General features: G+C 44.2%; 1 non-coding gene across 1 annotated transcript; it reads right to left on the reverse strand.

Moving 5' to 3' along the window:
- Positions 1 to 4,630: 4,630 nt before the first annotated feature.
- On the reverse strand, positions 4,631 to 4,705 carry Trnas-cga (transfer RNA serine (anticodon CGA)). Its single transcript has one exon. It is a non-coding gene; the product is annotated as a tRNA-Ser (tRNA).
- Positions 4,706 to 15,297: the final 10,592 nt, after the last annotated feature.

Here is a 15,297-nt window from a genome sequence, read left to right on the forward strand (position 1 = left end):
CTATCACACACTGTATTACATGGACTATGAAGTATACAAAATGCACAAAAGCTCCAAACCCAGATGGCATTCAGAAACATGTTCTAAAAGAGTTGATAGATAAAGCAACAAATATCACAAATGTGAGCCTCCACCACCAACACTTCCCTTTCTAATAAAATGTGACAAACTTTCTGATATTAAGGATGCCAGAGAAAGACCATCTATTTCAACAAAATTACCCACTCCTCTGTTTTCTGAACTTGCTCACCAAAATTGTTGAGAGAGAGATTTCAAAACGTCTGTCCAGGCACTGTAACTGAGACTGGAACAACTCAGCTTCAGGCATCACCACTCAACAACAAAGCAACTTCTCTGTTGGGAAGTGGGATATATCACAGACATCTGGACACAAGAAAGGCAACAGAAATGTATTCCAATCATCATCATCATCATTTAAGACTGATTATGCCTTTCAGTGTTCAGTCTGGAGCATAGCCCCCTTATAAAATTCCTCCATGATCCCCTATTCAGTGCTAACATTGGTGCCTCTTCTGATGTTAAACCTATTACTTCAAAATCTTTCTTAACCAAATCCAGGTACCTTTTCCTTGGACTGCCCCGACTCCTCCTACCCTCTACTGCTGAACCCATGAGTCTCTTGGGTAACCTTGCTTCTCCCATGCGTGTAACATGACCCCACCATCTAAGCCTGTTCATCCTGACTGCTACATCTATAGAGTTCATTCCCAATTTTTCTTTGATTTCCTCATTGTGGACACCCTCCTGCCATTGTTCCCATCTACTAGTACCTGTAATCATCCTAGCTACTTTCATATCCATAACCTCAACCTTGTTGATAACCTGAATCCACTCAGCTTTCGCTCCCATACAACAAAGCTGGTCGAAAGATTGAACGGTGCACAGGTAACTTAGTCTTGGTACTGATTTCCTTCTTGCAGAAGAGAGTAGATCATAGCTGAGTGCTCACTGCATTAGCTTTGCTACACCTCGCTTCCAGTTCTTTCACTATGTTGCCATCCTGTGAGAATATGAATCCTAAGTACTTTAAACTGTCCACCTGTTCTAACTTTGTTCCTCCTATTTGGCACTCAATCCGTTTATATTTCTTTCCCACTGACATTACTTTCGTTTTGGAGATGCTAATCTTCATACCACAGTCCTTACATTTCTGATCTAGCTCTGAAATATTACTCTGCAAACTTTCAATCGAATCTGCCATCACAACTAAGTCATCCACATATGCAAGACTGCTTATTTTGGGTCACATATCTTAATCTCACACAGCCAGTCTATTGTTTTCAACATATGATTCATAAATAATATGAACAACAGTGGAGACAATGTGCAGCCTTGTCTTACCCCTGAAACTACTCTGAACCATGAACTCAATTTACCGTCAACTCTGACTGCTGCCTGACTATCCATGTAAAGACCTTTAATTGCTTGCAAAAGTTTGCCTCCTATTCCATAATCTCGTAGAACAGACAATAACTTCCTCCTAGGAACCCGGTCATATGCCTTTTCTAGATCTATAAAGCATAGATACAATTCCCTGTTCCACTCATAACACTTCTCCATTATTTGCCGTAAGCTAAAGATCTGGTCCTGACAACCTCTAAGAGGCCTAAACCCACACTGATTTTCATCCAATTGGTCCTCAACTAATTGGTATTCCAATAGTGTGATGAAATTAATTTGCAACTTTTGACATTTAGATCAACAGTAGGAAAGGGATACTATTCTTCCAGTAACATCAATGATTGAGTTGATGTCCTCTCCCATGCCAACAACATTTCAAGTGGTCATAAAATAACTTTGCAATTAACAGCTTGAAGAGGTAGAGGGCATTGTTGCCAGCATGTAGCCAGACACACGTGAAGTGGGCTGTACAAACAGCTGGCCAACTAATAGTGTTGCATGGTAAACCAGCTGCTCCCCTTAGCCATTAGATGTGAAAATGTTTGGTTTAATATTTAGCATTGCTACAAAGCCCTGTAGCAAGCACATGTGGATCCAGGATTCAGGTCTGGGGGACTCACAGTTTGTTAAATTTAACTAGTTGCCAGTCATATTTTTATAACAACAGAAATAATAGTTGAATATATTAAATGTTTTTCTATATTAACAATAATAATCATAATACTTTACACATCTGTGCTTAGTCCATTGCTTTGACATAATTGCAACTCAGAGGAAAGCAGCACTTGGAAAGTTTTCATTTGAAAATTTTAGTAGTACATACACCACACATTTGTTTTAAAAACTACAATAGCAACAAACAGCCATAATTATGACAAAATCAAAATTTGCATGAAAAAACTGAAGTTTGCAGTCATCATTAATAGTATTTTACTTAACACTATGATTGAGAACTCAGGTCTGCAAACCTCTGCAGATTATCAGGACAAGCCCATCCACATAGGCAAGAAACTTAAAAGTAGAGCTTGCAACTTTCTAGAATTCTTTGTCATTTTGAGACTCTCACTTTCTTTGTTACTTTGTTTTCCTAAGGTGGCTGTAGAATATGGAACTTTATAAGTGTGAAAATGTAAACACTTTTAGTAAAATGTTATTGAGGGGGGGGGGGGAGGATAATGCACCCCCCCCCCCCCTCCCCCCCCCCCCAATTCCAAGCCAAACCTCTCCTGGGTCAATATCAAGACAGTCTGGTTTTTAGAAACTTATCTTTGCCCAGACTGTTTCCAGTTACATTCCCCCCACAACTATCAGAATGCCAACATGGTAACAGGAACATGCATATCTATAGCATGAGTCAGTGTGTGACTGAAAAGAGTTCAATGGCTCAGGTTCACTCTGTTGAAACTTCTATGTAAATCTGTGTACAAGCCTCTGATTGACTACAAATCACTATAAAATTTAAGGCGATACAAGTTCATTGGCACCACTGCTGAGCTGGTATATGTTCATCCAGTTTGGGTCTCTTTGCTGATAGTTGTGGAGTAGAAATTAATAAAATACAATGAACAGCAAGTTGTTATTAGGGGAGATTTTATGACAAAAGTCTTGTAAGAAGATTTCTCAGTCTCTAACATGTTTTAGTGACAGTCTCACCAAAGGATAAGAAAGTTTTTGGATTATTTCAACAAAACATTACTCGAATATGAGGAGTCATTCCATGGTCACATGTTGCATCCAATGATGGCCCAATCCATTATTCTTTGGGTTTGTCCACTCTGCAGCTGTACAATACAGGCTGTCACCCAGTAGTCTCTATGATAGTATCTACCACATTTGCAGCAATTACTTAGGTCAATACTCATCCACAACCAGTATGCTTTGCCACAGAGCATGCCAGTGACAGTTGGTAACTGTCTACCTACTGCAAAAATTTTTGCAGATGTTGTAACAGAGTGCAGATCACCTAGCCAGTCAAAGGTTTGCTACTATTTATTGTTACTTCTGAGGTGGTTTTTTTTTTTTTTCAGTTAAATTTTCATCTGCAACATTCGAGTACAATTTGCTGTTACCTACATGCTGAGTAAAATCATTGTTTAAGCATAAGTTGTTTGTTCCTGTAGAACATGCAGACACATGTTACTCTGCACTGTTGTACCCAGCCAGTAGGAAGTGTGGGAGATAGAGCACATGTTGGCTGCCAGTCATCATCTGGCGTGTTGGGTCTATCTGGCACTGTCTTTCAGTTAGCTGGGATGTCAACCATCTCTTCTCTCCCCCATTTTTTTTTCAGAATTTTTTCCAACACTAAAATTATCATCTTTGCTTGAACACCTAGACTGGCTGACTTGGGGATTCTTATAGAGTGAGGTGACAAAAGTCATGAGATACCTCCAAATATTGTGTCGGACCTCATTTTGCCTGGTGTAGTGAAGCAAATCAACAGGGCACACAGACACAACAAGTCATTGGAAGACCTCTGTACAAATATTGAGCTATGCTGCCTCTATTGCTGTTCATAATTGTCGAAGTATTGCTGGTGCAGGAATTTGTGCACGAACTGACCTCTTTATTAGGTCCCCTAAATGTTCGATTGGATTCATGTCAGGCAACCTGGTTGGCCAAATCGTTTGCTCAAATTTTTCAGAATGCTCCTCAAACCAATTACCAACAGCTGTCACCTGGTGCATTGTTATGAAGTCCATGAATGGCTGCAAATGGTCTCCAAGTAACTGGACATAACCATTTCCAGTTAATGATTGGTTCATTTGGACCAGAGGACCCACTCCATTCCATTCTTCACATCTACACTTTTGCAGTTGTCTGTCACTAGAGGGCTCCAAATTGTAGCACGCAACATGGCAGGGTGTAAAGTAACTATGTTAGTGTGAGGAAGAGCATGCGGTAATCAAGTTCTGAATTCAAAGAATTCATCCATAACTGGAGCACTGTCTCCTTCATGCCAGATCACAAACAAGCACTGCAACAATCTGATGTCTTAGGTTCACTGTCATCAACCATCCTCCGTACAGTCCTGACTGATTCTCATCTATTTCCAAAACTTAAAGAACACCTTTGAGGACTTCACTTTAATAGTGATGAGGTGGTGGAAGCAGAGTGAGGTTCTGACTCTGTCAATAATCCAGAATGAGATTTTCACTCTGCAGCGGAGTGTGCGCTGATATGAAACTTCCTGGCAGATTAAAACTGTGTGCCCGACCGAGACTCGAACTCGGGACCTTTGCCTTTCGCGGGCAAGTGCTCTACCAACTGAGCTACCGAAGCACGACTCACGTCCGGTACTCACAGCTTTACTTCTGCCAGTATCCGTCTCCTACCTTCCAAACTTTACAGAAGCTCTTCTGCGAACCTTGCAGAACTAGCACTCCTGAAAGAAAGGATACTGCGGAGACATGGCTTAGCCACAGCCTGGGGGATGTTTCCAGAATGAGATTTTCACTCTGCAGCGGACTGTGCGCATGCCAGTTTATTGTTGGGAGAAATGTATTTGTCACCAGGATGACTATGCTCTTACAGAATTATGTAGCCATGAAGAATAAAGATGTAGAATGTTGATAACATCTGTTTTATTAAAAAAGCTTTAAGAGTTTCCAGATAAAGAAATTTTGAGACATTACCTTTCAGCATGCCCTTGTACGTCTTTCTTTAGGTGGTGTTTATCACTTACTGACACTGCCGTAATATTCTGACACACAGGGTGAGTTTCATTATCTTGAGACAACAAAATATCTCACATCAGGTTCCAAAAATTCGTGTTCAGTATTTTAAAACTGCTATCCATCAAAACCCATGTTGAGCCCCTCACCCCATCTCCAGGGGGTAGGGTAGGGGGTTACATTGAAATCTTATATTGGAACATCCAATTTTTATTACATAATAGAATTCCATGTAACATATTTTTCATTGCATGATAGATAGCACTATAACCAATAAAAAACAAAATTGAGTTCAAAAACCAAATTATCTTAAAAAAAAAAGCTTTGGATTGAAAAACCAAAACCAGACAAGTTCAATAATTGTGAAGAAAGTTTTCTGAGGTATCTCTCTGCCCCCCCCCCCCCCCCCCCACTCCCATTACCACCAACAGGATGCTCGTTTGATGTGTTTCCTCTCACCTCACACCAACGGGGTGCTTCTTTGTAGAAATTATTGCACAGTAAGTGCTTAAACATGTTGGCACACATTGCAGTGCCCTTACTTATCTGCACATGGAATAAACAACACAGCTACGAAGTATTTCCAATGTCATCTTCTATGTGCATCACTGATTAACTGACTCATCTTATTATACGTTGTTGACATTTCATTATAAACTTCACTCTTCAAGTAACCTCGCATACAAAAGTGAGGCAAAGCAAGATCTAATGATCTTGCAGGTCAAGATGCTGGACCACCTCTTCCAATCCACCAACAATTGTACAGACAATCTAATGCTTCCCATGCTGCTAAATAATAATGTGCTCCACCGCACACACACACACACACACACACACACATCTCCATCCATACATACACAGACACAGCTTGTGTCTGTGTGTGTGTGTGTGTGTGTGTGTGTGTGTGTGTGTGTGTGTGTGTGTGTGTGCGTGCGCGATTATATACCTATCCTTTTCCCCCCTAAGGTAAGTCTTTCCACTCCCAGGATTGGAATGACTCCTTACCCTCTCCCTTAAAACCCACATCCTTTCATCTTTCCTTTTTCTTCCCTCTTTCCTGACGAAGCAGCCACCGGTTGCGAAAGCTCGAAATTCTGTGTGTGTGTGTGTGTGTGTGTGTGTGTGTGTGTTTTATTCATTGTGCCTATCTACCGGCGCTTTCCCGCTTGGTAAGTCTTGGAATCATCGTTTTTAATATATTTTTCCCAAATTAGAGAGAATGTGCAAGAAATGATATCATCTCAAATAATAAATTAATGGTTGGTTGGATTAAAAGAGGAGGAAAGGGACCAGACTACGAGGTCATCAGTCCCTTGTTCCAAATAAAACAATGTCACAAGTGTGCGAATAAAACAAATGAGATTGACAACTCAAAACGGAATGAAAGGGGGGAAAAAATCACTTGAATGATGAAGGGCCACAAACATGTAAATGGACAAAAGGAGACAAGAAAACCACAGAAATGAAAGAAATGGCATGAAGAGAACAAAATAAAAAAGCAGATTACCATGGCTGGCTGACCATGAGGATAAAAAAGGAGCAGCCAGCCACTCTGCAACACATTAAAACCTCCACCCTAGAAGCACTAGGGTGGAGGACACAGAGGGACAAAAGAAATGTGTTAAAACTTAGATTAAATGATAAAATCCACTCTCACAAATAAAAAGTAAAACTAAAGCAGCTGATGAGTCGTCGTCAGATAAAATTAGCAGCAATGACTCTAGTAGCCCAAGATTTCATTGCTGGGCAGTCAAAGTGGGACAGTGCACCAGAACATGGGCCATTGGCAACTGGGTGCCACACTGACACTCAGGAGGGTCTGCACAGTACAGGAGGTAATTGTGGGTTGCCCAAGCATGGCCAATGTGGAGCTGGCAGAGGACAACTGATTCCCTGTGAGAGGCCTACATGGAAGTCTTCCACAAATTCATAGCCTCCTTAATGACATGTTGTTTGTTGTGTGTACTGTTATGCCATTCCGTCTCCCAAAGCCAAAAAACCCTATGGCATAAGTCAGAATGCAGGTCAGGTTCAGAGATGCCCATCTCTAGAAGCAGTTTCCATGTGGTCTGTTTGGCCAGCTTGTCGGCAAGTTCATTGCTGGGGTCCACACAAACACCACTGAACAATGGAACTGGTCCAGGGCATAGATGGACTCCTGGATGGATGCTACAAAAGGATGGTGAGGGTGGCACTGGTCGATAGCTCGCAGGCTGCTCAAGGAGTCAGTACACAGAAGAAACAATCCCCTGGGTCATGAACGGATATACTGAAGGGCACGAGAGATGGCCACAAGCTTTGCAGTGAATACACTGCAGCCATTGGGCAAGGAACACTATTCAAAATTGCCTCTATGGATGTAGGCGAAGCCGACATGGCCATCAGCCATCAAGTCGTCGGTGTAAACCACTTCAGAGCCCTGTAACCTGTCAAGAATCAAGAGGAAGTGACAGCAGAGAGCGGCAGGAGTAATTGAGTCCTTAGGATCATGCGAAAGGTCCATACAAATCTGTGGCCTGGGTGTACACCATGGAGGTGTATGAAGACGGACCTGGATGGGAGGTGGTACAGGGAAGGACTCCAGTTCAAACAGAAGGGATTGCATGCGAACTGCAATCATTAGCCCTGACCTGGGCCAGTGATGTGGGAGATGAACTGCTGCGGGTGGAAAAAGGAGACGGTAATTCGGATGCTCAGGAGAACTACGAATTTGTGCAACATAACTGGAGAGCAGTTGTGCACATCAGATCCGTAACGGAGAGACTCCGGCATCCACCGGGACACTGGTCACTGGACTCGTTTTAAAAGTTCCCGTCACTAGGCGAACACCACAGTGGTGCACTGGGTCGAGTACACGCAACGCTAAGGGTGACACTGAACCATAAACCAGACTCCCATAGTCAAGGTGGGATTGAACAAGGGCTTTGTAGAGCTGCAGCAGATTAGAGCGATCTGCACCCAGTTGGTGTTGCTGAGGCAGTGGAGGGCATTGAGGTACTGCCAGTACTTCTACTTTAGCTGATGAAGGTGAGGTAGCAAAGTCAATCAGGCATCAAAAACCAGTCATAAGAATCGATATGCCTTCACTACAGTGAGTGGATCATCATGTAGGTAAAGTACTAGGTTCCAGATGAACGGTACAATACCAACAGAAGTGGATGACACACGACTTATTGGCCGAAAACTGGAAGCCGTGGGTGAGAGCCCATGAAGGAGCCTTATAGGTGGCTCCCTGTAGGTGCCGCTCAGCAACACCAGTACTAGTGGAGCAGTACAAAATGCAAAAGTCGCCTGTACACAGAGAGGGTGAGATGGACAGCCATACAGCTGCTGCTAGACCATTAATGGCCACTAAGAATAGTGATACATTCAATACAAAGCCCTGTGGGACCCTAATCTCCTAGATATAGGGGCAACAATGGGAGGCACAAACTTGGAAATGGAAAGTAGAGAGCAACAGGGAATTCTGGATAAAAATCTAGAGCGGGCCTCAGAGACCCCACCCGTATAATGTGGCAAGGATATGATTTCATCAGGTGGTGTCATACGCTTTGCGTGGATCAAAAAAGATGATAACAAGGTGTTGGCATCTGGAAAAGGCTGTTCGGATGGCAGACTAGAGGGACATAAGATTATCAGTAGTAGAGCACCCCTGGTGGAAGCCGCCCGGACATGGAGCAAGTAGGCCACGTGACTCCAGGACCCAGCCCGACTGGAGACACACCATACATTCCAGCAGCTTACAAAGAACATTGGTGAGGCTGATGGGCCAATAGCTATCCACATCAAGTGGGTTTTTACTGGGTTTGAGCACCAGAACAATGGTGCTTTCCCACCATAGCAATAGAAAGACGCCGTGGCACCATATCCAGTTGAAGATGATGAGGAGATGGTGCATGTAGTCAGACGAGAGATGTTTAATCATCTGACTGTGGATCTGATCTGGCCCAGGAGCTGTGTTAGGGCAATCTGCAAGTGCGCTGAGGAGCTCCCACTCTGTAAGTGGGGTGTTACAGGGTTCACTGTGGCATGTAGTGAACAACTTTCCTCTCCATCCATCATTTGAGGTTGCAAAAGGCCGGCGGGGGGGGGGGGGGGGGGGGGGTGGTAGTTTTTCAACACAAGAGGCTCGAGTATAGATCTCAGCAAAGTGCTTGGTAACTGTGTTTGTGTCGGTACATAGCACACTATTGATGTTAATGCCAAAGACACCTGTTGGGGGTCTGGTACCCAAAAATACGTCTGATCTGCTCCCAGACTTGGGAAGGTGATGTATGGCACCCAACGGTCGACACGTACCTCTCCCAACACTCTTGTTTCTGTCATTTTATAAGCTAGTGTAGAAAGGCCTGGAGCCGCACAAAGGCTATCAGATGCTCTAGGGAAGGGTGCCACGTATGTCACTGTAGAGCTCTGTAATTGCCTCAGCATCTTCCGGCAACAACCAAGGGACTGTCTTTCACTGGGGGGGGGGGGACCCTAAAGAGCGAGGGATCACATTTTCTGCTGCAGAAATGAGTGAGGTAGTCACCTGCTCAACCATCACATCAATGTTACAATGTGGGGAGAATCAACGGTGACATCAGAGGTGAAAGTTTCCCAGTCTGCCTTGTTCAAATCCCATCTGGGCAGGCATCCATGGGGGCAGTGACAGGTAGATGGGGAAGGGGTCACTACCACACACATCATCATATGCTCTCCAGTGGGTAGACGGGAGAAGTCCTGGGCTGCTAACTGATAAATCAATGGCTAACTGCCTGGAGCCACACTGAAATCTGTGGCGATCCCAGTATTTAAGAGGCAGAGGTCAAGTTAGGACAGTAAATTTTCAACATCTCTGCCTCGGCCAATAAGCACGGTACCACCCCACAAGGGGTTATGGTCATTAAAATCTCCCAGAAGTAGGAAAGGTTTAGGGACTTGATCAATTAATGCAGTTAATACATTCAGGGGTACTGCACCATCTGGAGGAAGATATACATTGCAGACAGTTATTTCCTGTATCATCCATATTCTGACAGCCACAGCTTCAAGAGGGGTTTTAAGGGGCACAGGTTCACTACAGAGTGCGTTTAGGTCAAACGCAAACTCCACCTGACACTCGATTATAGTTGCTACGGTTCCTGTAATAATCTTAGAGCCGTGGAGGGCAGGGGTCCACATGGCTGGCAACAATGTTTCCTGAAGGGCAATTCAGAAAGTAGGTGTAAAGCTTAACAGTTGCTGTAGCTCAGCCAGGCAGTGAAAAAAACCGCCACAGTTCCACTGAAGGATGACGATATTGTGAGACTGGGAAGGCATGGAACATTCAGTGAGGACTTTTACGCCTCAGGGTCACCTGCTGCCACCAAGTTTTTCCTGAGCAGTCTATATCCATTGTGTCTGAGGGTCCGGCGAGATCCAGGTCCTTGGCCGACGCCAGAATCTCCACCCCATCCTCTGATGCAGAGCTTGTAGGTAGCAGTGGTGTGGGTGCCACCACATGTCCCTTCTTCTTGGATGGGGAGGGGTGTCTTCTTTGCTGATTTCTCACACTGTTGCTTGGGTTTCCCTGGCTGGGAGGACTTCACTGTATCATTCTCCGGGACTGAGGATGAGCACGAAGCCTGACGACCAGCTACTTTTGGGCTCTTCAGTGAGTGGTGGGTGTCCTCTTTCCCACTAGCAGAAACCTGGGAAGGAAGTGACCCAAGGGTGCCCATCCTAGCGAGAGGAGCCGAAGAAGCCTTATGCTTCTCTGGCTCAGAAGTGGGGACTGAAATGCCTGACAGTTGGCGGGGGGGGGGGGGGGGGGTAGGGTGATGTTGCTCCCCAAGTAAGTGGAGCGGGAGCGGGAGCAACATGGAGGGAAGTGCCCCCCCTCCCCCCCCATCAAGGAGGCAGTTATAGTCTCCCCACTCTGAGAGGCTGGGGGAATTCGAGGAACTGATGGGGCGACAACTGTTCTCGCAGCGGCGGAATATGAGGTGGTCATAGCCACAGGATGTAGGTCACAGTGAGCAAGGTTAATGATGGTCTCTGCCGTTGGCACAGATGGGAGGCAGGGCACATGGAATACTGGGATGCGATAGATGTCCACAATCTCGACAGGTGGGGCTGGAAGTACAGCACTTAAAGCACCACATCGGGGGAGGGATATATGGCTTGACGTCACAGCGGTAGACCATCACCTTGACATTCTCGGGCAATGTGTGACCCTCGAAAGCCAAGACGAAGGCACCGGTGGCAGTCTAGTTATTCATCACACCCCAATGGACATGCCGGATGAAATGAACACCTTGCCGCTCTAAATTGGCGTGCAGCTCGTCATCAGACTGCAAAGGAAGGTCCCTGTGGAATATAATACCCTGTACCATATTTAAGCTCTTATGAGGCGTGATTGTAGCAGAAATATCTCCGAAGTTGCCAGAAGTGAGTAATGCCTGTGACTGGACAGAGGATGCTGCTTTTATGAAAACTGACCCAGAGCACATTTTGGACAAGCCCTCCACCTCCCCAAACTTGACATACACACACACACACACACACACACACACACACACACACAAACTGAGGCTTCATAGACATGAAAGATTCCCCATCAACTCTTGTAGATATGAGGTACCGGGTCAAATAAGCTTCACTGCCATCCTTAGCCTGGTGTTCATCCCATGGTGTGCCCAGGGATGGGAACGACTTGGGGTCATATTTCTTGGCATTGAAGTTAGACTTTGCCCACTTAGAGACTGCTGGCAGCGGACCACCAGCAAGAGACAACATACTACACTTCATGGCATGTCATCCTGCCACCCACTCCGACCAGGGGCCCTCCCCACCGGGGCCACCCAGCCGAAGCAAAGGCCACCTGGCAGGATGGCCATTGCCGGGAGTCCCGATCCACCAGGGTGACAGGCACCTACTCCTTGGCATACGTGGGGAGTTAACAGTGCAGGCGTCAGCAAAGCGATCCCTTTGTTGTCAGGGGGCCACAGCCAACAGGGTACATGGCGGACCCACCACAACGGACTGGCCACCATTCTGGATATGAGGTGCAGAGAAGTTGATGGTCGTCGTCAGCACAGAAAGTGACACTGCTTAGGCATGGTGGAAAATGCACCCAGGAAGGTGTCCTCACCTAAGAGATGGAGAATGGGGAGGGGGGGGGGGGCTGCAATGCGACGATGAGAAAATGTGCTAATGATCTCAATGAACGATGGACACGATGCACCATGTAAGGCACCCTTCCCCAATTGGCTTGTTCTTTGGGAACATTTTGAAAAATGGAGGTCAAACCCTACAGGGGACCATCACATAAAGGACAAAACATGTGAGACTCCTTTTAGTCACTTCTTACGACAGGCAGGAATACCTCGGTCCTATTCTAACCCTCGGACCTGAAGGGGGGAATTAATTAATGAATTTTTCAAGAGCTTCATGGAGAAAACAGCAAAACACTGAGTCTTTTGCCACACATGACTGACTTTATGTTTTTGACACACTGCATTTGAGTTACGAAACCTTATTATCTCAACAGTCATATTATTCATTGATTACAGACCCATCTATCATGAACCACAAAAGTTTTACATACAAAAGTTACATATTTTTGCTGTAGAATCCATTTATACAATAAAAGTTAAATGTTCCTATTTAAGATTTCAAAGTTGCCTCCCTACCCCTACCTCATAGCCAGGAGGGATGGAGGGGATGGCAGGGAGAGTCAACATTGGTATCACCAGAGAACATTTTTAAAAATATCGAACACATATTTTTCCATTTGTTAGTCTGACATGTAGTTCTTTTTTTCTTGAGATATTGCATTGTCTCAAGAAGGAAACTCATCCTAAATAAACAGTGAGTACACTGCTATAATATTATGGTGTACAAAAGCTTGTCTGCATGGTATCTCGGCTATACATCCCCTCGCTCTTTTCTGAATTTTAAATATTCTTTTCAAATACCATAACTATCTTATGCAGTTCCTCATATATGAAATTAGTAGGACAGAGATAGGAACACAAGTCCATAGTTCATTTTTCTGAAAATTTAATCATCGACAACTTTTCCTGTTTTCTGCATGAGGAAAATCTTTGTGTTTATTTTTTTATACAGTGCACAACACTGACATGATGCACACATCCTGGCCATCAACCACTCTGATCCTGCACAAACTGATATCAAAAGTGGGATCCCCCAACTTTCGGTCTATAAAGTGGGATTTGATTTCGTGGAAACATTTGCTATGAGTTTAGCATCAGAAATTAACTGGGGCCGGTGAGAGACAATCTGAGTACTGAATCAGTATGCAGCCAGCTTAACATTCTCCTCTCTATCCTTAGCCATTGTGACCAGCACGATCCACACTAACACACAGCCAGCCACTGACTGTCATCACACGCAGTCCCAACACACATGCAGTTATGGGGGTCCTCGCCTCTGAACCAAAGATGTTGATACCTCACCGCATTGCATCACCTCAATGATGAGATGTTTATTGTAAGTATTGCTAAAGCACAGATTTAAAACTGCTAACCTGTCCAGCCAGGAGTTCTGAGGATGCAACAGGCATTAGAGAAAAAAATAATATTTTTATGTTGATGAATTTTCAGGACCAAGTTCAGAGGAGAACTCCTAGCATATTTGCATGCTCATGTTTAAATTTTTTTCTTTGCATGCCTTGTCACTAACTTTATAACAGAAATACGTACTATCAATTCACAAATGGAAGGTTCTATAGAGGCAGGCAGTATGGATCCACACAAAGCATTGGAAATTCATATAGAGGCCTTTGTCCTGAGGAATTTACAGCTGTATGAACAGCTGTGAGCAAAACAAGAAGTAAGTAGGCTTGTGTGTTCAGTAAACTCTAGATGAGTCTTTTACACACACACACACACACACACACACACACACACACACATTGAAATTACTTCTCTTATATTGCAGTCAGGAATCAAACAGTTTTCCCACCGTTAACTTCGTAGCTCTGTTTCAGAATGCATCTGAAAATGTCGTGTGTTCTTGCAAAATGCACATGATATTGGTTGAAAATGTTCCTAGCTTGGGAAGTTTCAGGTGAATGTTGCACATACGAAGCTGACTGTAGACCCAAGATCCTAAGGGGAATCACTACGGAATGTCAGTACCTTTGACGTGTTGACCAAGGAGTTATTGATCATTACACCAATAAAAAGGGCACAAGTTTTTACAGCGACAAGTTGTCCAATCTGCATCAGTGAACCAGAGAAGATTTTGAGGCTTTTTCTGATCCCAGTGGATTCATTTCATGTCTTAGTTATATCCTTGGTTCACACAAAGGGAGAAATGATGTGCTTCCTGAAGAGGCAGAGGTGAGAGTTGTGGGTGTGTTTATCAAGGGAATAAACTCTAAAATTAGTGGAGAAATAATATTTGCATCACCCCCATCTACACAAGAGGCTGCATGCCTTGTTTACTGCTGAGAGAAGAAACACACAGCTGATAATTGGTGGTACTCTGCTGTCCACACTGTAGAGAGATCAGTCATTTAAGTGCCAACTATAACAGTTCACAGAACAGACAAAACAGAGGGCATGGAGGACTTCAATGAAATAGAGTTAATGGAAGATATGGATCGAGAAATGGGAAGGGAGCCAGTATAGCTGCTGCTCTGAGCTTCCATTGAAATCAGTTACTCCTGTTAGTTTTCAAGAGTTAACTGAGATAGTAGACTTGATTGTAAAAGGCAACATAATTTTAATAGACACAGGCATTCACAGATGAGCCTATTACTTTTAACCTCTAGCAATAAACAAGCATTAAAGCCACCACACTCACATTAGTGGATTCTGGATAGAAACTATGTCTGCTGGTGACATGTCATGTCAAAATGGAGACCAGTGAAGGAAAATATAAGTGTGATATGGGAGTGCTTGGGAAATGAGGACAACGCTGATGTTACTCTTGGGAACGATTTCCTGTGCCACTTCTGTGGAGTTGTCAACTTTTGGTCACAGAGTGTCCAACTCAGTGCACCAATTTGGCAGAGAGGACACTGCAAAGGCACGAGTAACTCAGGAAAAGGAGCCTACTGCCCAAGTTCACACCAAACCAAGTTCTTAAAGTTCAAAGTGTGCACCCCTAAATTTATTCATGGGGAGCAGGAAGAGTTCTCTGGATAGGAACTGAGATCCTAGAGCCCAAAGGAATCCTCTCTTTGGTTGATAAACTCAGCAGAAACTAT

This window comes from Schistocerca gregaria, chromosome X (genome assembly GCF_023897955.1).
Source record: "Schistocerca gregaria isolate iqSchGreg1 chromosome X, iqSchGreg1.2, whole genome shotgun sequence".
Lineage (NCBI taxonomy): Eukaryota > Metazoa > Arthropoda > Insecta > Orthoptera > Acrididae > Schistocerca > Schistocerca gregaria.